Source organism: Girardinichthys multiradiatus, chromosome 14 (assembly GCF_021462225.1).
Source record: "Girardinichthys multiradiatus isolate DD_20200921_A chromosome 14, DD_fGirMul_XY1, whole genome shotgun sequence".
Taxonomy (NCBI): Eukaryota; Metazoa; Chordata; class Actinopteri; order Cyprinodontiformes; family Goodeidae; genus Girardinichthys; species Girardinichthys multiradiatus.
Genome location: NC_061807.1, coordinates 34,619,584 through 34,646,648, shown reverse-complemented (window position 1 = coordinate 34,646,648; position 27,065 = coordinate 34,619,584). Strand labels below are relative to the sequence as shown.

Here is a 27,065-nt window from a genome sequence, read left to right as displayed (position 1 = left end):
CTGAGTCTTTTAGAGTTAGAAAAAAGGGAGAAAGGTAACAAAGAAGTGTGGAAGAAAAAAACAAGGGAAGAATGAAGGATGGAATGAATGAAGACAGAAATGAGGGAAAGACAAAGAGGAGAGGAAGGGTGGAAGGAAGAAAGCAGGATAAAGCACAAGAGAGAAAGTAAAGCAGGATGCGAACCAGAAAAAATAAGGAATTTAGGAGGGAAAACACAGCTTTAAGACAATTGGATAATGATTAAAGGCTGGAAATCTATGTATTTTTCATTCTGTATTTCCTTTTTCCATAGTTATCAAGACCTGAAAAGTCCGTCAACCAAATATTAGATTCTTCCACACTGTGTAAGAACCCTGGGATAAGCAGGGCTCTTTCTTATTCAAACTGAGACTGAAAACAAAAAGGGGTTGGCCAACAACTTGATAGTGCTGTTAAAAAGATTCAATGAAGCAAACTTTCTTGGCACTCAGTGTTCTTTAATACACATTAGCCCTGGAGCAGATAATTCAGTCAGGAGAATATTAATACCTACACACTCACACACACACAAACAAATGTCTACAGGAGTGGAAACAGAGCTGAGTCAGCTAGGCATCACTTCAGTGATTCCTGTTCAGCCTGTAGCAAACGCCAAACTAAAATTGCTTTTGGGTGATATAAAACTATTCTCATAATCTTGTATGTGTGTATACAATGCATGTGTTTATGTGCCTTTAAATTTATCACTGCCCGCTCTGTTTTATTCACCTTTGTATAGTGGGTGTCTGACTGGAGGGAATTCCTGCAAAGAATGAGCCATCAAAATAACGGTAGACACAGTGTTCTGCTTCGATAAGCTATTTTCCAGCCGTGTTTATCTGCTACAACCATTAGGCCCTTGAGAAAAAATGCCAAAGTTGTTGCTCGACATACGTGCAGCTTGCACCAAGTGATAACGTGAGGCACTTTTTTAAAAGAACCTAATTGGAGTCAGTGTTGCTGAAGGAGATAACAGTGATGTAATTTAATTTTTGCTTGGTCTGAACAAAATGGAACAAGTTTCGAGGTCCCTATTGACCTTTTTTCTGACTATTTTCTTATCTACCACAGACAAAGAGAGTGTACAAAAGTCTGGGGCATTTTTGTCACCCTGCACTAAAGACATAAGCAAAAGCTCCCTGTCCTGGAGAATAGATCACTAAAATATATGCCCACCTGCTCTACAAACAGATGGTTATTAGATTTTAAAAATTATTTCAGCTCTTTAACAAATATTCCATGTGCACATGCAGACTACTCTACAAACATTTGTGAAAGAATCATATACTTACCTCAGTAAATTCTCATATGGTATATGTAATAGGACGGAATCTGTACAACCTTCTACAATGTAATTCAAAAATACTTCCCAAAGCAAAATTAAGTGTTTTTGTAATTCATATTACCCGAGTTTCTTCCAACAGTCATTGTAGATAGTGATGACAGCAAGACAGCAAGGATCTTATGTAGCAGTTTGTCTTACAATGGATCTGAAGAGGTAATAACAGAGTTTAGGGTGAGCAGATGGTCAGGCACAGAATGAACAGGGGTCACCTCTGGAATGAGGATTCATGCTCCTTTGTCTGGGTTTGGCAGTTGCCTGACTGTATTGTGTCAGGTCTAAATTTTGGTGCAGAGGAAATTACGTTGTTTGACCACTGTCTAGAGTTTGGCTCACCCAGGGCAAGCAAATCTTGATGCTTCAGCATACCAAGACATTTTTGACAATTTCATGCTCGCAACTTTGTGGTAATACTTTTGGAATGGCACCTTTCCTTTACGAGATGACTGTGTGCCAGTGAACAAAGCAAATGTCAATAAAGACATTTTGGTATCACCTTATCCTGTTGGTAATTCTAAAAAATAAGTGGACACAGTAAATATCAGTGATTATGAATGCAAATACAACATACATTTTAAGTAAGTATTACCCCATAGAAATGTCTATCAACTCAGAAAACCACAATACTCTACTGTACTTAAAACTGTTTGCTGCAAAAGTGACAACTAAACAAAGCGTTAGCTCAAATTGATTGTTGTTGGAAATTTGCTCTTGAATGGGGCCTGCTCATTAAAGTGGTTATCTCAGATACCTAATGAGAATTTTTCCCTTATTCTCCAGAATGAGATAGCTCTGATTGCTGTCAGAAATATCTCTTACTTTATGTTAAAATAAGATTAATAAATAACAATATAAAAAATATATATATTGTCACACAAGTCAGATACAACTACACACCTAGGGCCTGATCTTCAAAGATCCCAAATATCGGGTGATAATTTGCATGTACTTTAAATTGAATGTGCAATAAGTGGGCATGTTGAGTGCGATTTTCAAAGATTGCGAGTGCAACGCATAGCAAATGCAAAACAGGTGCAGACCGCCCTATTTAAATGAGGAAATTGCTACTGGCCGGAACAAGACGAAAAGCAAACAGATCTTCGGCTGTGTTCCTAGAAATATGCAGGGATTGTTACGCTGCATCATTAAAAATGATCCAGTTGCAGATTTTTTCCTTCTGTTCCGTTCGGCCCGTGCTTTTATGGACTGTAACAGTCAGTTAGCTCTTGATGTCATCTGCCCTGACGAGATTACTTCTCTTATCTTGCTCGACATAACTCGCAACAAATTGGCCAATCAATATTAACAATATAAAAGACAAATATATCTGTTAATTACTTTGTCTCCCCTGATCTTTTAATTATTTTTGGAGGCACACCGGGTTCTGTTGTTTTTTGAGAATATATGTTTGAAGAGTTCGGAGTTTATCATAAACAGCCACAATATTTAAGCCTGAACGTAATATTAGCAACATAAAAATAGATTGTTGTAGGAGTTGGCAATCTGTATGTTATAGCTTTGCTAATTTTAAAACATAGAGTCCTGCAAAAAAGTTAAATTTAACATTTATGTACATAAAAATAAATTATTTTCCAATGATTTTACTAAATTTGTTTTGTTTGTTTTGCCAATATTTTAACGATATACAACGTGTTTATTGGTGACACTTAATAATTTTTTACTGCATAAACAAAACCCTCCCCTGGCATATGTTCACATTTAAGCAATGTAATCAAACTGATCCAGCTCCTATTGCTCTGCATTGACATAACGTTACTGTCAATAATGCAATGTGTTTGGTTTAGTGACAAGGTTAAAGCATACAATGTCTTTGTCACCACATGGAAAACCTGCCTTAAAATGGTGGTTTTTCACCTGATAAGAAGTGAGTTTAGGATCCAGTTTGCAAATTAAGGATTTAATCTACCTTATAATGTCTATAGTTCTTTCCTGTTAATTATATTATCAACATCAAAGCACACTGGGTCTTTTGCATGATGTGTGATTACAAGCTGTGCTTGCTTGATCAGTTATGTGCACATTTTGCCATGATCGGGTTTGTGCGCATTCAGCAAATGATCACTGACAGCGATTATACGCTGGAATGATGTTGGATGAAGTGTTGCAAGCAGTTTTATCAATTTTTAATATGTTTATTTTTGACAACCCAAATTTGTTGGCACATGTACAGAAGATTCTCTCTCCCTGTCATCTGTCAGTTTATCTATGCCTCCTTTTGGCCAAAGTGACAGCAGACATTTTTGCATCCCAGTTAGTACCTGCATTTCAAACCTGATAAATCCACACCCAAAAGGTTGTGCCCGCAAACCATTTCAGGCTTTGAAAATTGCATTGCGGGTGATAAGGGATGATATTTGCATATCCTCCTCCCGTGAATTGGCACGTTTGGGTCATTATCATAAGTGTTGCATATTCATGCAAGCAGAAACGCTAACACGTTTGCGCCCGCAGTTGCGCTGACTTAGCACATGTAATCCGATTACCACCTCATTTGTAGATCAGCTTTGCTGATGCAAAGATCAGGCCTATAGTGTGTAGTTGTATTTGACATTGTAAGGTTTGAAAGAGCTTAAACAAAGTCAAATAAAATTTTGCCAAAATATCCTCGGCTAGATGTCCTCATGAATTATATTTATTTTGCTATGTATACATGTTCACTTTACTTGATAAATATAAGCACGACCGGTGTCAGTGGCAGCCCTAAGCTTTTGAAGTGAATCCAAAAGTCTAAGTAGTAACAAACCTAACAAAGCATACATTATTTTAACATAGTATGAATGTCCTTGGAGTGAATAACAGCTTTCCTTCTACACGGTATTCAGCAAGTGGGGTGTAGTCATTCAGACTCCCAGGATCCATGACATCAGCTACTGCAAGTTTTGTTTCTGGAGAACTGGTAACACCTGATTTGCTCCGGAAAGACTGCTGTAAATAGTTCCCCAATGAATGATATGCAACCATCCACTACACAGGTCTTCAGTACTCTCCCAAAATCTGGCAGTCCACTTGTCTGTCCAACTGAGAGCAATATTCCTATTTTGTTCCAGTCAAGTAAGCAGTATAAATAAGTTAAACAGAGTCCAGGCCTCTGTACTTATTCCAAACAGCCTCTCTGATTGTAGTATCCAAAATTCGAACAGACACTACTGTTTCTTGGCCAGTCTTTATTTTCGGTTTGAAACTAGAGACTGGGTTTGTAGGCATTTCTAAATAATATGCCAACATAAGTTGTTGTCTTGGGGTCAAAGTGTGCAGAATATTTTTAAAAATACCAGAACCACTTTTTTAAACATATCCAGAACTCAATTAATGAACCAAATTTCTTACCCAGCACTGGATAATGCTCCAAATAATGATGCTTAGGATGCAACTTTACGGAAGGAAATATGTCCAAAATCAGCTGTGAAAGCCTTTTTGTATCCAGCAAGTGAGTGTGCACCCAAATTATCTGCAGACACATACAAAATAGTACCTTTCACATAAGAGCCAAACAAATTTACAAATACACCTGTGGTCTCTAATCAGTGGCTCCAAAACTTTGCTGCAACCAAATTGTTTTACATGTAGTGTTGAGAAATAAAATCATGTAATTTCATGCTATTAGTTTAGTTTGCATGTGAGAACATTAAACTGAGATTTAACATGAGTGAGCCTTGAGGAGAGAGCACAACTTTTGGCCATGGTATAGATGCCAAAAGGGAGATTGTCTGATTTACAACACCAGACCGCAAAAAGGGGAAGGCACAGTCAGTAAGCTTTGAAGTCAACAGTATAAAGATGTACTGGAACTTGTAATGACAGAGACATCGGGGTAAAGACAGCCATGCTTTGCTGAAATCTGCGATCTCTCTCCGTAAGGGCCCTTATGTAATTTGCTTTTCTTTATGTAATTCTTTTTCTTTGTGTTATTTTGTATATTCATCTTGCAATAGAAATCATTGGACTTATTATCTTCCAAATTAAACTTGCGTTAATCTTAATTTCCTGCTCTTCATCTGTTCTTTCTCACGACATCCGGACTGGGAGAGGTTGAGGCCGCAAGGATATCAGTGATAGCATTATTTTACCTCAACAATTTGGTGCCGTGACCCAGATGTCGTGAGCATAACCGAAGGAGATCACATCATCAGCGGGGACAAAGGTAAATAGTTTTTACTTGGCTGTTGCCCCGCTGTATGATGTGATGAACCTGAGGTGTATTTAAAGGCGGGTTAGAAGAGCGGTTAGAATAAAAAACTCTGTGCCCCAGAGCTGGTTGCTGGCCTAGCCCCCCTTCTACCGGACGCGGAGTTGCGGATCGTGCTGAAAGTTCCACACTCGGGATTTGGCCCACCCAAAACATAGATATAGTTTAGTTGGGGACGTTTGGACTTTGGTACGGGTTGGCTCACCCGGAGGTTTGCGCTCACCTCGAACAGGACGCACTCATAGGAACGGTTTGCCCCGCCGGGTCGAAAGCGACCAAACTGTGGCCATTGAGGTCGGGAGTAACGTCCATGGTCAGGACCTAAATGCTCAGTTAACTGAGAATCTTTCTCTTTGTTGCCGGAAACCGTAGGGTTTCAACTATCTGCTTTCTTTTATTTCCCTTTTCTCTCCTTGCTGTGCACAGTGTGTGTATACATGTATGTGTATGTGTGTGACTGTGTGTGTTGGGCTGCGCATGGTGGTATCATCGCATGAGCTGTTTGTGAAACGTTGAGGAAATAAGCATTGTGATTCAAACACTGGTTGGTTTTGTGCTGCTGTGCTGCAGTTATCAAATAGTAGCATGGAGGAGTATTATAGGGTGTTTGAGGATGTTGACAGGGGAAATTGTTGGAAACCCCTTGCAAAACAAAATAGATGAATTGTAGCGTATTTGGATTGATCATATAGATTCACACGACGTTAATAAAGTTAAAGAATGTCTGTAAAATAATGTCAAAGTGAAGGGAAATACGTATAACCAGGCGCGTAGTTAGACCTGGCAGGTTTCTTGATAAAAGACAGTTAGAAATATTAAAAAGATGCAGCCACAAAATGGTATTGGACTTCACATTTTTATTTAAAAACAATCAGCTTTTTAAATTTTGTTCCATATAATCACGTCCCGCTCCACAATAACCTGACAATGAGGTAAAAGGAGCTCATTTCAGAGCAACCGTGGAGCCAACCGAAGAGTGGGAGGCTGGTGTGTTCAGGAACAGGTGGAAGCAGAGCGGTATAACCCAGATGAAGATAGTGATAAAACCTGAATGCTAACTCGGAATGGGCTAAAACTTTTGTCAGCAAAATTCAGATTAAGATTTTTTCTAAATACCTCAAAATGTGTCATTATTTGCTTCAACAAAATGGTTTTTCTTCAGTCCTAAACTCTGTTTCTCCTATGTCCTTCATTCAGCTTCTAACCAAAATAAACAGTACAATTATTGCAAACCTTTTTTGTTCACAATAATTTACATTCAGTCTAAAACCAGCCGAGACAGAGAACTGGTACAATATGTCCTATATTATTTTAATGTTAAATTACCTATAAATTGTCAGAGGGTGTGTTGAATAAGGGCAAATATGCACGAAATGTGGAGGACAAGGCAGAGAGAAATTGGAAGCGTTTAATGCAGCTGCTTGCGTGACAAGGAACTAAACACAGACACCGAGGTGTCGCCTTCACCACCGTACATCCACCCTAATAATCCGTTTACTGAGGCCATGGTTAGAAGAGTTAGATTATTAGCTGGTATAACTTTAGCATTGGGAGATTTCAGACAACTTTTGGGCCGCAGCACTACACGTAGTAATCTCTAGGTTATTGAGAATGCGGCCCGCACCTCTCATCAATGCGACGCAACACCTTACTTTGCTGTAGCTGGAGACGCGCTGTGTGACATGTTTCCATCTAAAATTCAGACACCGTGCTTTAATTTTTCTGACACAGGCGAACACATGTTGTTTCTTTATGAGGCGGTAGAAACCTGTATCAAACAGACAGTGACTCGATGGAGTTCAATATTTTAGACAAACTGTGATGGATGGAATACCTGAAGGAAAACAATGCGAGGAAACCCAGATTTAGAAAGGGTTTGGTCACGCTGAGTGGGACAGACATTTGGCACACCATATGAAGGAATATTTGGAGGAGAAAAAAGAACAAATAGAACATGAAAAGAAACAGCTTGATGCATTAGACAAAAAACTTAAAACTGCCCAATTAACCGCAGTAAGATAGAAGAGGAATTGTAAAAAGCCTGATAAAAAAATGATCACTGCAGAGGTTGACAGAGGAGCAAATTGGATGATGGCTCCTGTTACATCTCCGCCCACTTCAGCAGCTATGGGGTGGTTATACCTAGCTCCTACCAATGTATATCAACTGGCTCCACCTATCCAGTGGGAGTCACACCCATATAGTCCTCGTGGCCGGGCCAGGGGTGGGCCGTTTGGAAAGAGGACCGGACGAAGGGGTGGACAGGAAGGAGCTGGTTCCTCCTCCTACCTAGTATGTGGGCAGACGGATCATGGACCGCAGCTGCCCTCAGCGCTATGGGGCACGTCCAGAAGGAGCTCCTCCATCTTTGCATCAAACTCCTCTGACACAACAAGCTCCTGTCACCGCACAATGCAGCACTCATACCACAGTGACACACCCACAGAGAGGTCCAGACTGAGAAAAAGGCAGAACCCATTGTTCCAGTGGAATTAAAGGGACACTTTGCTATTTCTTGTGAACACTGAAGCCACGTTTTCCACGTTGAACATTCCTCCATCCAATAAAATATCTTCTCTGATGGGGTGAAACAGACTCTGGCTGTGTTTCTGTAGAGGAGCCTTGTGTGGACATTTATCAGGGCTTCATTGAGCCTGAAACCCCTTCTAGTGCTGGGATGAGGTCCAGTTTCCTTATCTGGAAACCCTGGATTCGGGCCCTGGCTCCTTGTGGCCTAATACCTGCTCTGCCATGTGTGACTTTGTTTTGTGACAGAAATTAGAAAACAAACAGATTGGTTTCAGGAACAGTTTGAGGAATAGTTTGAGGAATACTTTAGAAAAGAAAATATGGACTATTTCCTCTAAAACATTTATGAAATGTCTGATGAAGCTGTATCTCACATATCTCTACCCTTGCACTTAAGTCATCAGACTAAAGAACAGGGAGGAGTTGTAACACGTTCCCTTGCAGCCACTGATTAGCAACTTACTGCTGTTCCAGCCCTTTCTTTCTCTGCCTCCACTAACATTTACTGTGTTGAAGCTATTGACTCTGCCATTTTAGAACATCATCAGCTATCTAGATAACACGGCAGAGAATTAACTGATCACTCTCTGACTGAGGCTGTTTATCAAGTTGTCTACCACATGTCTTCCCATTTGGCAAAACCAGTACCCACACTCTCCTGCTGCAGAGGTGGGAATTGCTGACACCATTGAGGGGCTGTTAAAAGCAGGCATGTTAGAACCCTGCCAGTCTGCTTGGAACACCCCCATTCTGCCTGTAAAAAGGAAAGTCATAGGTAACTGCAATATGGCTCACGATTTAACATAAATTAATAGTTCTGACAGCTGACTAGCTGAACAGTACAGGGATGTCTTCTCGTTCACTTATAGGAATCAACAACTGAGAGACACCAGGTTGCCTCAAGAGTTTGCCTTATCCCTGGGTCAGATTCTCAAATCAGGCTCTCAAACTGCAGCTCCAGGACTGCATGTTGCCAGCAGAGGTGGTTTCTGATTACAGCCCGAACAGCAACCGCGTGTATTGAAGTTACCAGGTTAACAGGTGTGGAAGTGAGTAAAATGAAAAACTGATTGAAGAATAGAGGTTACTTTTTAGGAACAGTTATTTCAACAACAGGAACCCATATTTTTTTTGCACAAAAATCTGCCATTTTACATCATCCCAAACAAAGATTTGTTGTCATTTTTGGGTTAGACTGCCAAAAGCTGAAACTATGTCCCTGAGTACGCTGGTTTGACAGCACCACTGAGTCTTTTGGTAAAAAGCAGAGTTGGAAAAATCTTAATGCATCACTTAATTGTAACACAGACGCGAGGAATCGTTCATTAAGTTTAAACAGCTGCTGTAGTTTGCTGCACAATTGCTCTTTTCAGGATTACTGTCTGCCTTTTGATTCAGATGTTTCTGTAACAACAAGGTTGTTGCAGAAAAAGCGGGATAGAAGTGATTCAGTATGTTAGCTGTATGCTAGATAATATGGAAAAAGACATGTTGATTTGAAACAATGGTTGAGAAGTGGATTTGTGACTGCAGCACAAAAGCCAATCAAACATGAAAATTAAATGAGATTTATGGCTCGAGCCTTGTTGTTGCCTAAAGGTAGCAGGTTATGCACGCAGCTTCAATTTAGTAAGTGTTGAAGCTGAGAACTTTCAACATCTAAACTTGGAAAAATCAAACAACATCACAAAAGGGGTTCTCCCCTTGAGGAACTTACTGTGTGGAAGAGAAAAGGCCCTGGTGATAAAAGTGGTAAAGCCACTAAACATGAGAGAACACATTTCGGAAAAGGCACATGGAACATCACATGTAAGTATTTTGCAGGTGCCTATCAATCCAGAACAATGGTGGCACCCATATTTAAAAGATATGATGAACTGTTCCATCTGTGGATAATTTAATCCAAAACTTACGATGCATTCATCTCCAGGTAAGTTTAAAATTACACCCAACCTGGGAAGGAGATCATCATTGCCTACACAGACATGGTATCCACAGCGAGAGGATATAGATACAGGTTGGTCTGTGTGGATGGATATTCAGGATGGCCTGAGGCATGGCCCACAAGAAAGGAGGACAGTAAGTATGTGGTAAAATGTTTAATTAATCATTACATTCCCAGACATGGCTTCCCGGAAAAGATAAGATCTGATAATGGAACTCATTTCAGGAGCAAAGATTTGCAACAGGTGGAGCAAATGTTGGAACTACAACATGATTTCGGTACAGTATATCATCCTCAATCACAGGGCAAGGTTGAAATAGTGAACCAAACATTGAAAACAAAATTGGCTGAAATCAGTGCACAGACCAAATTAAATTGGGTGGATGCATTGCCAGTTGCTTTAATGTCTGTCAGGATGTCTGTTAATCAGTCCACAGGTTGCACCACACATGAACTACAGACTGGGACCAGCACAGTGGATACGAGGACAAACAGGTGAATCGGCATGATTATCTTCTAACACGTTCTTTAATGAGTTGCAGACCCTAGCGGCAGAATTCTCCTGAGGATCTGAGGGAACAAGAGGCTCCCCTGTGGTACCAGGAGTCACTGGGTGTTGCTTCAGGTCATCAAGCGGAAGTGGCAGGAACCCAGATTCACAGGCCCGTTCCAAGTCCTGGAAAGAACATCTTGTGCGGTTCGTCTGAGAGGAAAAGGAGAAATCTGGTATCATTGGAGCCAGTCTGCACCAGCTGAGGAGCCTACAAAGTCACAGGCACCAGAGGTGTCTTAAAGGGGCATAATAAATCCCCTGGAGGCTCACCGGTGTGATCGCACTGAGCTGAAGAGGATTTATCCACTCCAGAGACTTTTTCTTTTGGTTTTCAAGAGGATTTATCCACTACAAGGAGTCATTATATTCAACTAATCAACAGATAAATTCAGGACTGGGAATTGGAACATATGTGACTCTTGATTTTGATTATGTGATTATTGAATGTGGTGTCTTTTCTGTCAATTAATCTTTGGAGCATTGGTTATGCTATTGTTGTTTTATATACTCGATGAATGACTTTGAATCAACATTTCTGAGTAAATCCCACAGCGTGTGAAGGTTATAAGCTCCTGGGTAAGTGGAATTGATCTGATCCAAAAAATAAAAATGGTGATGCATGGTTGGGATGTTAGTTTTAAATGGAAATATGGGGGAGGAGGTTTAATAATGACACTGGTGGGAATAATTGTGTTCTTGACGTGTGATGTTTTCCAGAGTGGTGAGCACCCCTCCAGTCCCAATCTCCGCAGTCGTCGTCATCTACTCCGGAAAATGATTGGAATATCGGACACATGCATTAAAGACATGGAGGTATTGAACTAGATCATGTACTTGGTTCAGACACCACATTTCAGTTTGATCTCTGTTCTGTGTTTACATGTGAGGGTAGTGAGCTAGCCTGGACTAAATATAATATGTATCTGAGTATCTATCAGAAAGGTGCAGTGGATGGTATGGAGAACATCGGCATGCCAGTCCAGGGTTTTGTCATTGGGGACACTAAACAAGGAAGAATACTGTCATATAATCCATATGCAGAAACATTTCAGCATTTGGTGACCTTGGCTAGAGGACAAGCAAAGGGTAAATTGACAACTGGAGGTATTAATCCAATATTACTCAGCATTGGAAGAATACAGAACAACCCCTACCAAAACCCTAATATTACAAGAAGGCCACCTACTCTTAGATGTGGAAATATGAGTTCCGGATTTTATATGTATTTAGGAGTAGATTTGCCAGGATGGCTCGCACGAGATCAGGGTAGAATTCTTAGAACTAATCTTGTTTCTGTTATGGCCAAAGGTGGTAAAGAGATAACCCCTGTGGTTCAGATAGACTATAACACCTTAACCCCTGAAGATGCTATCCAAGGGGTTCTAGGATTTCAATTTGTGGTTGACGTGGATGGCTCAGACAGCACGTGAGTCGGCCATGAGCAATTATATAGCATGTGCAGCGGCTAGACCCACTCTGGTCACTGTACCTGCCCCCATATATGAGAACGCAGATCCATTAGGATTTAAATGCGTGATTCTGTTAACTCATGGTAAAGAAAACCCTGCATGTCAAACCTTAGCAAAGGTGTTTCCGGTTATTAGTAATAGCTCACTGGTAGGCCCTTTTTCTCCTCAGAGTGAGGGATATGATTATTCCTGTTTCAATTTTACATTGGTTACTGAAGAACCACAGTTAAAACTGGGAACTGTCTCTCCATCATGGTGTAACACAATGTACCCAGCTGGCACTGTAGGACACTGGGCCTGAGAAGGTTTATATTACTATTGTGGTTGAAGTGTTTTATTAGCCCAAATTTCCCCTAGGGCAGTAGGAAGCTGTGCAATGGTGCGGCTAGTGGCTCCCTTACTGCTGTGGGGGGAGAAATCACCACATGGAGGAATGGTGGGGAAGACCAGATCCTATGATCTCATGGACAGCTCATTAACTTATATTGATGCAATTGGTATTACAGGTGGAGTTCCAGAACAATTTAAATTAGTTGACCAAGTGGCAGAGGGGTTTGAAAATGTACCGGTAATTTCAGCAGTTTTTCCTGTAACCCCAAATAAAAATGTAGACAGGATCAATTACATACATTACAATGTCTTGAGGTTGGCAAATCTGACACGAGATGCGGTTGAAGGGTTGGCAGAACAGTTGGCGCCTACTTCTCTTATGGCGGTACAGAATAGATTGGCTGTGGACATGTGTTGGCTGAAAAGGGGGTGTGTACAATATTTGGTGACGTGCTCCAATTCTGCTCCTGATGGTTCAGTGACTCGAGCATTAGAAGGCTTACGTACTAAGAAAATGCATGAATATTCAGGAATTAGCGGGAGACTGGAGAGGTGGTTCACCAACACCTTTGGTAAGTATCTCATTGCTGATTTCATTGTCTGTATTTGTTGGTATTCTAGTAACATGTGGATGCTTTTGTGTGCCATGTATTCGCTCCCTTACAGTACAAATCATAACATCAACTATTGAAAAAGGGGCACTCACTCATCAGCCACCTCCATATAATATGGAATTAATGGCCCAGTCGTAATTCATGGTTTTCCTTTGTCACTTCGCAGAGTACTAATCTTTTGGTGTGCATTTATTACTATAATTCCTACATTTTTGAATATTGACCTCTTTTACAGAGGTCAAAAGGGGGAATTGTTGAGAATTAAAATCATGTAATTTTATACTATTAGTTTAGTTTGCATGTGAGAACATTAAACTGAGATTTAACATGAGTGAGCCTTGAGGAGAGAGCAGAGGTAAGGATGGCACAAGGGTGTGTTGTGGAATTTTCTTATCAAAGTGGGTAGAAGTTGACTCATAACAAGAGAAAATCCGGACTTTGTCTTTATAAGTTTTATTCAAAGGCATTCAGCATTTGAAGACCCTGACACTGAGGTTAGTCAGTGAAACAGAGCCCTGATCAACATTTACACACAGTATTTATACCAGAACATGACAGTGTTATTTCAACTTCAAAGAGTCTGTGTTTTACGACCCCAGACCCTTCTCGAGTTCAGAGGTGACAAAGTTATCTGGGAACCCATCTGTCCTTCCCAACACATCATCCTAACTGTAGGTTTTAACCATTAAACTTCTGATAATGGCTTTTACAGCTTACTCCCTAACAGATGTTCACAGAAGTGAGGTAACCCAAAGGTCACACACTTTGGAACACTTAATAAAAGAATTTCCATTACAGGTGAAACAGAGGTTAGAAGGTTCTCGGCAGCTGCAAGCAGTAAAAGCTGGCTGTAGGGACAATAAAGCAATAAATGTCAACTTTTGGCCATGGTATAGATACCACAAGGGAGCTTGGCTGATTTACAACACCAGACGGAAAAAGGGAAGGCACAGTCAGTAAGCTTTGAAGTCAACAGTATAAAGATGTACTGGAACTTGTAATGACAGAAACATCGGGGTAAAGACAGCCATGCTTTGCTGAAATCTGCAATCTCTCTCCGTAAGGGCCCTTATGTAATTTGCTTTTCTTTATGTAATTTTCTTTCTTTGTGTTATTTTGTATATTCATCTTGCTTTAGAAATCATTGGACTTAGTATATTCCAAATTAAACTTGCGTTAATCTTAATTTCCTGCTCTTCATCTGTTCTTTCTCACGACATCCGGACTGGGAGAGGTTGAGGCTGCAAGGATATCAGTGATAGCATTATTTTACCTCAACAACAGTTTTGCACAACACAGCAAGATAAACTGAGGACAATGTTGATCTGAATCTTACAGGTACGTTGGCCCAATATATGCCTCATACTTTGAGTTTCTTTTTGGAAATACCAAATAGGTTATGACGTTCAAAATCATCAATATATAAGCCCGGAGCTACGCCTAATTCTTTAGTAAGAAGTTAAATTTTTTTTAAATACTCACCTTCTTGCATTGAACTGTAAATACCTTCCTTTTCACCAGTTTTCTGCAATGTCTGAAGAATTTCCTTCAGTCCAATAACTTACTGTTAGGTTTAAACACCAAACACTTTCACAATTCTGCACAAAGAAAGACACAGAGAAGTTAGTTCATTTTAACCTGCAGGTGAGAGTGTTTCAGAGGCTGCTCAGTTACAATCCTCCACCAACACTCTGAAACAGCCCCTGCTCTCTCTGCCTTTTATTGAAGAGAAAAGGCCCTGGTTACAGAATGTTCCAAGCACAAAAAAGGGAGAGATGCACACTCATAATGATTAGAAACAGCTGCACTGACAGAATGTTCTAGAACATCCTGTCTCTATCTTGCAGCTCTTGTACATATAAGATATAATCACTCTGAACAGCAAGCTTCACTTCTATTAAAGTTAAAACATATATAATCATTAATTAACCCTAACATTTTCCTCCTCTTTATAAATGTTTTAAACACTTGATACATCAATCATTAACCTTTTCTTCTCAGATTTTCAGTTAAGACATCATGGTGTGTTTTATCTGTACATGTCATTAAAAAAGTAGCAGGAGGTCTTTAAGTTTACTGTATACAACTAATTGTCGTTAGGGTCAGGATACAGATCAGGGAAATGCAGAGAAGTCTCTTCTTCTTCCTGGTCATCATCATCATCATCACTGGCTCCTTCTGTCTCCTCAGGTCTCAGGAGGGCATACATCTCTGACATTTCTGTTTTGACTGGCTGAATAGCAGAGGTTATTATGCGAGTGCACAAAGCTCTTATACACGGAATACAACAACATCCACACAATGTGAGAATAGCTGCAAAGACTGCTATTGACATAAGGATAGACAACACTAATTGTTTATATTTACCAAACATTTCTCCAAACCCATCCCACATTGTGGTGTCAACTCCAGAATGATCTTTCATTTTGCTGTTAAGTGACCTAAGGCCCTCCAGGGCCTTGGTGAGGCTCCCATCAGCTGCGGTGTTATTTGGAATAAATGTACAACATTGATGCCCAAATATTGAACATACTCCACCTTTTTCAGCTAAGAGCATATCGACAGCAATTCTATTTTGGAAAGCCATTAAAGAGGTAGCTGACAATTGTTCATGGATGGCTGAGAATCCTTCTTCAGTTTTATTTCCTAGTCGTTGCACATTGTAATGGATGTAATTTATTCTGTCAACATTTTTATTTATTGTGCACCACCAGCATATGGTGGATTCAAAACCTGCTGCTACTTGATCTGCTAACTTATATTCATCAGGAACTCCTCTTGGTATTCCTATGCTATCTATATAAGTAGGGTCGTCTTTACTCCATCCTGATCTTTTTTCTCTATTTTTCCAGGTGTGTGGAAATATGCTGGCTACTGTACCCAACAAATCTGCTACTGAGAGTGGAATAACAGACACGGGAAATATTAATGACACTGATGCACACAATCCAGTTGTGTTGTATGGCAACCTGTCATACAGTTTATCGTCTCCACACCACCACCAGATGTCGCTGCGTGCTTTAGGTTTAAAGCTGACACCTACTGCTATGATGGAGTGACATTGATCTTTATTGAGTCTGCTTATGTTTGATCCCACACCTGTTCGGTTTATACAGGAAAAATTTCCTGGAGCAACCTTATTTGAAAACATCGGTTTTTGTTTTTCGGCGGTAGTCAAAGGATAAATCTTATCCCACATAGTACAGTTTGTCGAGGGTCTTGTGCTGTTCATTACTTCTACTAGGCATTTTTCTGTCAACGTTGAGGGAACCACTTGTAGCAGGGGTCTGGCTCCCATGCATACTACACAATCTGTTTTTGCTGCCTGGGCAGCCTGTTCTGCCATTAAAAGCCAGTTGTTATCTATTTTAGATATTCCTGTAGATATTTTGAACCAGTCATCTGGGGTTACTGGTTCTGTCTTGAACTCCACTAATAGTTTTAGCCCCATATGCCATTTGTTTGTTTTGTTTTCAGGTGTGGCTGCATCATGCCGTATTATCGCAAGTGGCTCAGTAATGTTTTTAACGCATATTTGAATCTGCCAGTAATATTTACTTTGGCTATAATCTACATATGGTGCCGCCACAAAGTCTGTACATCCCGTGTTGTTGGGGGAGATCACAGTCAAGGTTAGACCTCCTCCATCTTTTATCAGGGTCAATTGTCTTCTCCATTTAATTGCTGGACCTGTGGACCAATCAGACCAGTCCTGTCCTGTTTCTGCTACTAAGTATTTCCAACTCCACCATTGCACATCTCCATAGGTCAAATACCACTCCCACTTCTTATACAATGCGGCATGTTTGTTTGCGCCATCACGTGCTGTTCCAAGCGTTCCCCAGGGTATTTTTACTGTAGTGGTTTTCTGTACTGGTACACATAGTTTTGTGGTTCTGATGCTTACATCATTTGGGCAGGAATTAACATTTATTTGTCTTTTACTCAAATCTTTTCTTTCTTCGTAAAAACGTTCCCATAGTAAAATAGCTCCTACAATTACCACTGAGATTATTCCAGCTACTAGCACTATTTTCTTGTGTGTGGGGGTGTACATCTTACTTATAGATTGGAACCTTTCCTAAGCACCTTTAAACAGAGTTGTGGAGATCTTCACCGGTTTGAGACAATTGTAAACTATAATTACAATTCCCTTTGTAGCCGGACTTTTCTCTGTAGGTTTGTTGAAAAGTCACAATGCTACAGCAGATACCACAATGCTATGACCACAACACAAATTATGATGGTTAGAATATACACTGCTATTAAGAAACTTATTTTAGTCATGTTCTATTATTCTTTTACAATGTGTCAGATGGATCCATGAGTTTCTTTCTGCAATCTTAATTGCAGTTCCAGTGGTCAACAACACCTGATAGGGCCCTTCCCACTTAGGTGAATGCCAATGCTTCTTCTTTATGCTTTTTATCAGGACCCAGTCTCCAGGTTCAACTAATGGTTTTTCCTGTGTAGACACAAAAGGCTCATGGTCACTTGCGTGTTCATCTGTTTGTTGTTTTTGCTGTAACATTTTTCTCATGTAATCTGCTAGTGTGCTTTCATCATCAGTTTCCCATTTATTTTTAAAGAATGGTAATCTATATGGCCTCCCAAACAGGGTTTCATAGGGTGTTAGTCCTCCTGTGCTTGTGATGTTTATGTAGAGCTTTACTAAGTCTAAACATTTAGTCCATGGTCTTCCTGTTTCTTCCATGCACTTTTTTAATCGATTTTTTATTGTTCCATTCATTCGTTCTACTAGACCAGCGCTTTGAGGGTGATAAGCGCAGTGATGTCTAAGATCCATTTGTAGGGCTTCTCCTATTTTTTCTATCATTTGATTGACGAAATGAGTTCCATTATCACTATATATTTTTTCTGGAATTCCATATCTAGGTATGATATCTTTACATAGTGCTTTTGCTACGGTCAATGCATCAGGATTTTGTGTAGGAAATAACTCTATCCATTTAGAAAAAGAGTCTATTATTACTAAACAGTACTTTTTTCCTTCACTTTTATTTAATTCTATGAAATCCATATGTATGTGTTGGAAAGGATATTTTGCTTTGGGGAACTGTCCCCTTTTTGGTCTGAAGTTCCCTTGTGCATTGTGTTTGGCACAGATCAAACATGTTCTACAAAAATTTTTTGAATAAGAGTTAAATCCATATGTTGTGTATATTTTGTTCACTAATCCTACCATTCCTCCTCTCGAGACATGAGAAACTCCATGACTCGATATTGCTGCCCATTTGTATAGGTTTTTTGGTAGGATAGGTTTATTTTCTGGTCAGGTGTATATTCCTTCTTTAAGTTGAGCTCCCTTTTGTAGCCAGGTTTGTATTTCATTTTGGGGTGATTGTTGTTGCATTTCCAGTAATGTTTCATCTTTTAGTTCTATTGTTACTAGGAGAAGACTACTTGGTTGTTGTTCTGCAGCTGCTTTAGCAGTTTTATCAGCAAAGGCGTTGCCTTTAGTCACAGTGTCTGTTCCTGTGGTGTGTGCCGCACATTTGCATATTGCAAGCTTTTTTGGCAGTTGGACTGCTTGCAATAACTCTGTTAATAGTGCTGCATGTGTTACAGGTTTTCCAGTGGAGGTAATCATACCCCTATTTTTCCAATGTTGTGCAAAAGTATGCGTTGTTGCATATGCATACTGGCTATCAGTGTATATTGTTGCACTTTTTCCTGTCATTAATTTGCATGCTTCAGTTAAGGCTACTAACTCAGCAGCTTGCGCTGAGTAGTGTGAAGGGAGTGCTTCTGCTTTCAGTACTTTATCAAGAGTTACTACAGCATATCCGGTTTTTGTTTTACCTTTCTCATCTTTTTTGGAAGACCCGTCTACAAATAATGTTTCTCCATCTGTCAGAGGGGTATCTTTTAAGTCTTTTCGGCTTTTTGCTATTTCTTCAGATAATGTTTGGTTTAGTTCTTATTAAAAATAAAAAATAAAAACTCACTCACTGATGAACACAAAAAATGAAGGGCATATTATATCTTATAATCTTAGTTTGTTTTACCCAGTTTTATAGATACAACATACAGTTTCAGTCAGCTTTGTATTTAGTTCAAGTAACTAAAGTTTGTTTCACATATTCACTCACATCTTTATATTATATCAGTAGGTGAAGTTGTTAGTATCTCATGTAGACTGACATATACTGTTGCATTTGGAGAAGATCTCAGATTAAATAAACTTAGTTAGAGCTTCAATCCAGGTTCATTTTATGTCTGCAGACTTTAGCCAATTTTTCTTTTCTTTCTTTTTTTTTTATACATAAAGAGCAAGATTCAAAACATTTTCAAAAGGCAGATTGTGGCAGAATGTAGACAAAACTGCTTATTGATTGACAAAATAACATTCAAGCACACAATCACCATATTAAAAGGCTCTACTTCTAGAGAATCACTAAACTTCTGGGGTCCGGTTTTGGCCCGCGGACCTTGAGTTTGACACATGCAGGGTAGAGTTACAATTTTTTTTTTTTTCAGACCTTTCAGCAGAGACAGACTTCTGCTGTTTGCAGAAGTTTTATCTTTGTTTTCAGGCAGCTGCATCTCTTTGTCAAGGTCGTTTCACAGAGCTGAAATTTAACTTCTCTCAAAGAGGAAAAATCAAGAATGCAAACAATCTGAGCCAAATATGGAATTATTTCCCTGTAAAATGAATCTTTTGCATTTTATCATGATATTGTTGGTAGTATAACACCATAGAATGATTTTTAAAGCACCTGTTTCTCACTAATGCTTGCCTACAAAATCTTTTACTCTCAGATTACTTCTTTAACAACTCTAGTCATTGTTCACTGGGTTGTCCAGTTGGATAGTTTCCATGTTGTCCACATTGTCACCTCCTCTTTTAACTTCTTTTACCATGTCCTCTAAAACCACCTCTTAGTCTTTATAATTTGGGGCTACCTTGGTATTCTAAACTGGGATGGGTGGCAGTCCGCCCCCCCCTTTATTTGTTTTCAGTTAAGCTGAAAGTTTTTTTTCTGTGCTTTTCTTAAGGCCTCAGTATTATGGCTGTCAGTTAAAAGCTGCTCTTATTGTTGTTTTTTTTTTAATTCATCTTTTTGTTTTAATCTGTTTATCAACTGTGAGCACTCAGGGACTGAAAAGTCCCCTTTGAAATTATAATCTGGCAAGGTTTTTTATTGTCTCTTGAATCTTTTAAATGCATAATCTCCAGTTTAAGATCCCCGTGTAGTTTTAGGATTTCAGTGATAATTAAGTTACCTGAAAATCCGTATTTTTATGCCATCGTGTACATATTTCTGTTAAATCAGAGCTTTTTCTCTGTTCTTCCCCCATTGTTCTTTGTTATTTTTCTCTTTTTAGTTTTCATTATTGCTAATTTTAGATCCCCTTGTAATTTTAAGACATCCTTTGTATCTAATTTGCCCAAAAACCCATGTTTTTTTATTTTTTATTCCATCTATGACAGATCATACCTGCTCCTTTTACATAGTTCTCCATAAACTTTACCTCCCCTTCTAAGTCAATTAGTTTACTTTGTTTCTTTTTACTTTGCCCCTTTTCCATTTTGAACTAGATTTAGATCCAGTATGTTTTTTAATACCTGGTGTATTCTAAATACTGGATTTATGTATTTGAAAACAGGATGGTGATCAAGAAGTCAGTTGTGGTAAAATCCACTTCAACCCTGTTCAGGTGGGATTTTCTTGCCTACAAGCATCCACAAAGGCTCACCATTTACTATCTGTTTTCAGTTTATATGAAAGGTAAGGACCTAATGGTCATTACGATTCCATTCACTCTTCCACACGTTTTTCAGTCACACTTTTTTACGCGTTTTATTCTTACTTTAATTACTTTTACAAAAACATAACAGAGGACTCCGCCGTCCTGTGTAGAGTTTAATTAGTCTATTTCAACTAAGGGAGTCTACCCTCCTGCGGAATTTAACTGTCTATTTTAGTTCAACAGAGGACTCCGCCGTCCTGTGTAGAGTTTAATTAGTCTATTTCAACTAAGGGAGTCTACCCTCCTGCGGAATTTAACTGTCTATTTTAGTTCACCTGATAGTGTCTAGAATTGTCAGGGTTTCTCTATACTGTACTATTTTAGGTCATTTGCATTTCATCACTCATTCCTTTTAAATGAAAGACCTACTCACTGGTTCTCTGTGTCCTCGGGAGTACCGTCAGCCGTCAGACCCCAGCCTGTCAGGGAGGGACCAGTCCCGGAAAGGGTATTAGTACTGTGGCCACAGATTTGTCTGGAATCTCACTCACCCACTGGGATCGTCAAGCGTCTTGGTCTCCGGCTCGAAGGACCATTTATGTTAGGTTTAAACACCAAACACTTTCACAATTCTGCACAAAGAAAGACACAGAGAAGTTAGTTCATTTTAACCTGCAGGTGAGAGTGTTTCAGAGGCTGCTCAGTTACAATCCTCCACCAACACTCTGAAACAGCCCCTGCTCTCTCTGCCTTTTATTGAAGAGAAAAGGCCCTGGTTACAGAATGTTCCAAGCACAAAAAAGGGAGAGATGCACACTCATAATGATTAGAAACAGCTGCACTGACAGAATGTTCTAGAACATCCTGTCTCTATCTTGCAGCTCTTGTACATATAAGATATAATCACTCTGAACAGCAAGCTTCACTTCTATTAAAGTTAAAACATATATAATCATTAATTAACCCTAACACTTACTTAACAAATCTAAGATAGGGACATTTACAAATGAATGATTTTTTTCTTGTGCATTAAAAACATACTCAACGTGTTCGATAACGTCTTTTTCACTCTGTGCCCAAAGCACCCTTCCTTGAAAGAAATATGAGTGGATCCAAAGACTGTATTTCAGCTACAGAAGATGCAAACTGCTGTTTGATGGACTGTCCATTTTCAAGAGCAGGTTCTGCTTTAAGTATCAAATCACGTGAAAGTCATACCTCTGTAGAAGAAACATCTTCTGTTACATTATCTGTAGATGTATGGTGTAAACAAAGCTCAGATCATAAATTACTTGGGGTTGAAAACTTATGGCAGTGACTTGTAGGAGCAGTGACGGTTGACAGCAAACTAGATTTGAGCAGTCTACAAAAGAACATCTAACAGTTTCTCTGTTTCTTAAATGAGTCTTCAAAAGTGCAAAATACTTGACAGAAGTTGTCGTCTTTGGACCGGAATCTTTAAAAAAGAAACTGCTTAGTCAATCACTTAACCTGGATGGCATTAAATTGACCTCCGGTAATAAAGTAAAAAACCTTGGTGTTATTTTTGACCAGGACATGTCATTTAAATCCCACATTAAACAGGTTTCTAGGATTTCCTTCTTTCATCTCCAGAACATTGCCAAAATTAGAAATATCCTATCCAGGAGTGATGTTGAAAAACTAGTCCATGCATTTGTTACTTCAAGGCTGGACTAATGTAATTCTTTACTATCAGGATGTCCACAAAATGCTGTTAAAAGCCTTCAGCTGATTCAAAATGCTGCAGCAAGAGTTCTGATGAAAATTAGAAAGGGAGATCATATTTCTCCTACTTTAACTTCCCTTCGTTGGCTCCCTGTTAAATCCAGAATAGAATTTAAAATTCTTCTCCTCACATATAAAGCCCTTAATGATTTAGCTCCATCATACATCAGAGATCTGATTGTTCCATATGTTCCTAACAGGGCACTTCGTTCTCAGACTGCAGGTTTACTGGTGGTTCCTAGAGTCACTAGAAGTAGAATGGGAGGCAAATCCTTTAGTTATCGAGCTCCTCTCCTGTGGAACCAGCTCCCAGTTTTAGTCCATGAGGCAGACACCCTGTCTACTTTTAAGGCTAGGCTTAAAACTTACCTTTTTGATAAAGTTTATAGTTACAGTGGCTTAGGCTATCTTCCTTATTTTTTACCTCCGCCTTCCTCCTTCCCTGTTGGATGGAGTAAGGGGGAGTCAGGTTTAGCCAAAACTGGCTCAGTTATGGCATAGGTGCAAACACACCCTCCATTTTTGCTACCTGTATGACCCCCTCTCTTTTCCAATGGATATATCAGTCAGAGCTAGAGAGGTATCCCGATCCTTGTGGTTTTTAGTATAACAATGGCCATCATTGGGCTCTAGATGGACACATTTTATCAGTTTATTATTTTACTTAGCCCCTACACGTGGCCCGTTCTGGGGTGGCCAGGCTCTGGCACACGGTGGTTTGGTCTGGCCTACCCGGCAGCCTTGAGACAACATTGTTGTAAATAAGCGCTATATAAATAAATAAACTGAAACTGAAACTATCTCTGTAGTTATGCTGCTATACGCTTATGCTGCTGGAGGACATAATGACCACTTTCACCCTCTTCGCTACATTCTCACACTACTCTCCAATTTTGCAATATTTGCTGTTATTTCAACCTTTAACCTTGTTCTCTCTTTTCTCTTCCTAGAAGCTACACCTGGCCTGACTCTGTCTACCTGTGACGCCTTTCTGGAGAGGGGCATCGTCCGAGCTTCTGCTGGCAACAACTTAATCCTCACCCTCTACCGATGATCCACATGGCCCTGTCTTTCAGTGTTTAACCCTTTCTCTCTCCTAGACATGGCAATTGACTGAGCTTTTACTGTGATTAACTCTATGTGCTCTCTTTCAGACTTTAACCTTGAAAACTGGCTCAGAGTTTATCTGTTCTTTCTTTCTAGGTGAAACGACTAAAGGAGTTACATCCATTAACATTTACTTTTCCTTTCCATAGAAAGTACTCTTGGATCAGTGCTTCTGTGTTCTTTTTGTGTCCCTGCTCTGTTCTTTCAAAACCCCCAGTCGGTCGTGGTAGATGGCCGCTCACACTGAGCCTGGTTCTGCAGGAGGTTACTTCCTGTTAAAAGGGAGTTTTTCCTCTCCACTGTCGCTACAAGCATGCTCAGTATGAGGGATTGCTGCAAAGTCAACGCCAGTCACTGTCCACTGTCTCTACATGCTCATCCAGGAGGAGGGAATGCTACAAGTCTCTGACTCGATGCAATCTGCTGGGTTTCCTTAGATAGAAAAACTTTTTATCCAATTTGAATAAATAACTGAATCTGACTGCACTGTTCAATGGTTAGGATTAATTGTAATGTATGTACCTGACTTTTGTGAAGTGCCTTGAGACAACATGTGTTGTGAATTGGCGCTGTAGAAATAAACTGAATTGAACTGAATTGAATTGTATTGAATTGAATGGGACTGGGTTCTGAGAATATACACAAATTACAGCATAACTGACTTACAATTGTACAACATTTTACATGGTCTTTCAGATGGATTTTCAGTTCAACATGAGTTTGAAAAGTCTTCAAATAATTTTTTTAATGCAGACAAGGCCTGAACACCTTCGACAATGTCCGTGACGCTCCTTGTAATGCTGTACAATTCTTCCTTGCCCATTAGAAGAGAATGCACAAAACTTACCTGTCTACTTCATAAACTTGTCATTTGTTCCCCTGATTTTCACATTTTGTCCGATTAAATAAATAAATATACCTTTGAAATGCTGATATTAAAAATATATTTTTTTATAAATTCTTTAAAAAACACAATTATTTGATTCTATATTTGTTTATTTCATGGCTCCCATGCAGCAGTGTCATAATGAAATTATATAAACGGTCAACTTAACATCAAACCTCCCGGTCAGCTAATAAGCCAAGGTGGTTGTTAGTGCAGCCCAGGAAGGAGGAGTCACAGCTGGAATTCCTGTGATGTCATGTAGCCAGCTACAAATCACTTTTTTCCAGTCACACCTCTTTTTCTTTATGAAATGTGAAAATTTTAATAATTAGTAGCTTTTGACTCATTTATAGTAACATAATCCTCTTGCTGCAGCCAGGTTTATGTGAGGCAAAATAAATCAATCTGATTGTCACAAATCAGGTCACTAACTAGCAAAGTCTTTGAAGAGAGAGATCTTATGTTCAGTAAGCCACATTTAATTGTTTTATTCTTCTTTTTAGTCTGAGTTGTGTTTATTTTTATTAGATTTTCCTGATTTCCTCGTTTTAGATAATTTTTTAATCTATTCAATTTTGGCCGTGGGCAAGACACTGTCTTAATAGGGTAATGGGTGGGTAGCAGTACAGAAGCTGCAGAGAGGAGTGTTAAACTACAACCCTGCTTCCTGGTCTGAACCCTGGGTTGTCAGAGGTTTGGAGAACTAATAAATTTCTCTGTAATTCTGTCCATTCTAATTTATTTAATTGCTGAGATCTTCCAGTGAGTCATCCACCTTGATTTTTTGGGCATGTGCCTAAAACATGGCAGGGGTGTCTGCCGTTAGGTTTATTCTCAGTGTTCTGATTGCCGGCTGAGTCGTTGAGCTGGGATCACAGGCGGAGGTGAATCATCGCTGTACCCCATATTCACCTCCACATTCACGTCTAGTCAATGGATTTTCATCTCCAAAACAGCCAATTTCTGTAAAAGTTTGTCCAAGTCCTTTGTGGTGAAGGGAGGCATTTTGTGCTGATTAGCTGGCGTCAACTTGTCCTACTTTCGAGTTCAACTATAAATACATCAAAATCCTTTAGAAAAATAAAATAATAATAATAATCCTTGGGAGTTGGTGGTAAGAAGTTTTAGTCCAATATTTCTGTAATTTTGGCTAAGAGATAAAAAGTTAGGAGTAAAATGCAAGCAAGCAGGGAGCTTAGTAGAAAATCGTGTGAGCAGGCAGAGAGGCAGAAGTAGATGAGAAATTATCTATAGAGTTTGACACCAAACATTTGGAAGAAGGTGTTCGGTTCAGTTGTAGCATCATGCTATGTAGATCCTTTTTTGAACAGGCACAAGAAAGCTGGTCAGAGTTGATGAAAATATGTATGTCGTTGAATACAGGCTAAAACATGTTAGAGGCTGCATAAAACTTGGGGTTGGGGAAGAGGTTCACCTTCTAGCAGGACAATAACACTAAAACACACTGTCAGAGCAACAATGGACTATCACTTTTCATCTGTGATGTTCATGTGATGTGCAAAGCTGGTAGAGACATATTAAATGATAAATGGACTGAATTTATATTGTGCTTTTCTAGTCATACCGACCACCTAAAGTGCTTTACACTGGAGCTGCATTAATCTAATCATACTCACAAACACGCATACACTGAGACACACCTCGGCAGGCAGCTTAGGGTTTAGTACCTTGCCTGGGCATACATCAACATGTGGCCTGAGGAAGCTGAAATTATTAACCACAACTTTAAGATGGCAAGACGGCTACTCTAGGCAATCTCCTCCTTGTTGACAAAAGCAACATCTAATTGGCTGGGCCAAGCCTCAGCTATTTTCAGTCACCACCTTCCATAAATACCGAGGCTCTACATCCAATCATCGGCAGATGTTTTGATTTAGTGAAACAGTTACTCCTGGCCTTTAGGCTTGGTTTAAATATTTTTTGGTTGTTCTAATCTTGTTTTCTCTGTCTTTAGATGCAGTTCCACCAGTTCCAACTGCTGCTACCTATCTTTATCTACATCTACTCCAACAACAATTATCATCTTGTGCTCTTGCCATCCACTAAACCAAAAATTGTGCTTTTGTCTGCTCTTGGGTCCTTTTTACCTAAACAGTTGACAGCCTGCCACCCATTTCAGTGTTGTTAAAATATGTGTTGTATTGGCCTACACATGAAACCCCTATAAAATACATTTGTGTTTGTGGCTGTAACATGATAAAACGCAAAAAAGGTCTATGAAGGCTCTTGCAATGCAATGTCTAAGCTGTTCCTGCCCTCTTCTGGACAGACATCTCAGAGGTCGCTCCTGGAATTTGCTGTAGCCACCCGTTTTCCACAACTTCTAGTTTTTGTCTCTTTGAGTCCTTGGTTTTTCTTTAGGTAGTTATGTTGCTTGTTCCTGATGTTGCTGTTGCTTGGAATTGCTACCCTCTTGTCACCACCATGTCCACCTAGTTAGTTATTACCTGTTTCCCAGTCTCGGTCTGGTTGCACTACAAAACCTCTGCCCAGTCATCATTAACAACTCTTGTTAGGGCTTTCCCATGTTTTATGTGGGACTTCGAGCCCATGCTCCTTGTTCCTTAACATTATTCCATCA

General features: G+C 39.6%; 1 long non-coding RNA gene across 1 annotated transcript; it reads left to right on the top strand.

Annotated features, from left to right (window-relative positions):
- The first annotated feature begins 6,826 nt into the window (after positions 1–6,826).
- On the top strand, positions 6,827–26,543 carry LOC124881258. The gene is made up of 2 exons (XR_007041593.1): positions 6,827–11,408; positions 26,439–26,543. It is a non-coding gene; the product is annotated as an uncharacterized LOC124881258 (long non-coding RNA).
- The last annotated feature ends 522 nt before the right edge of the window (positions 26,544–27,065 follow it).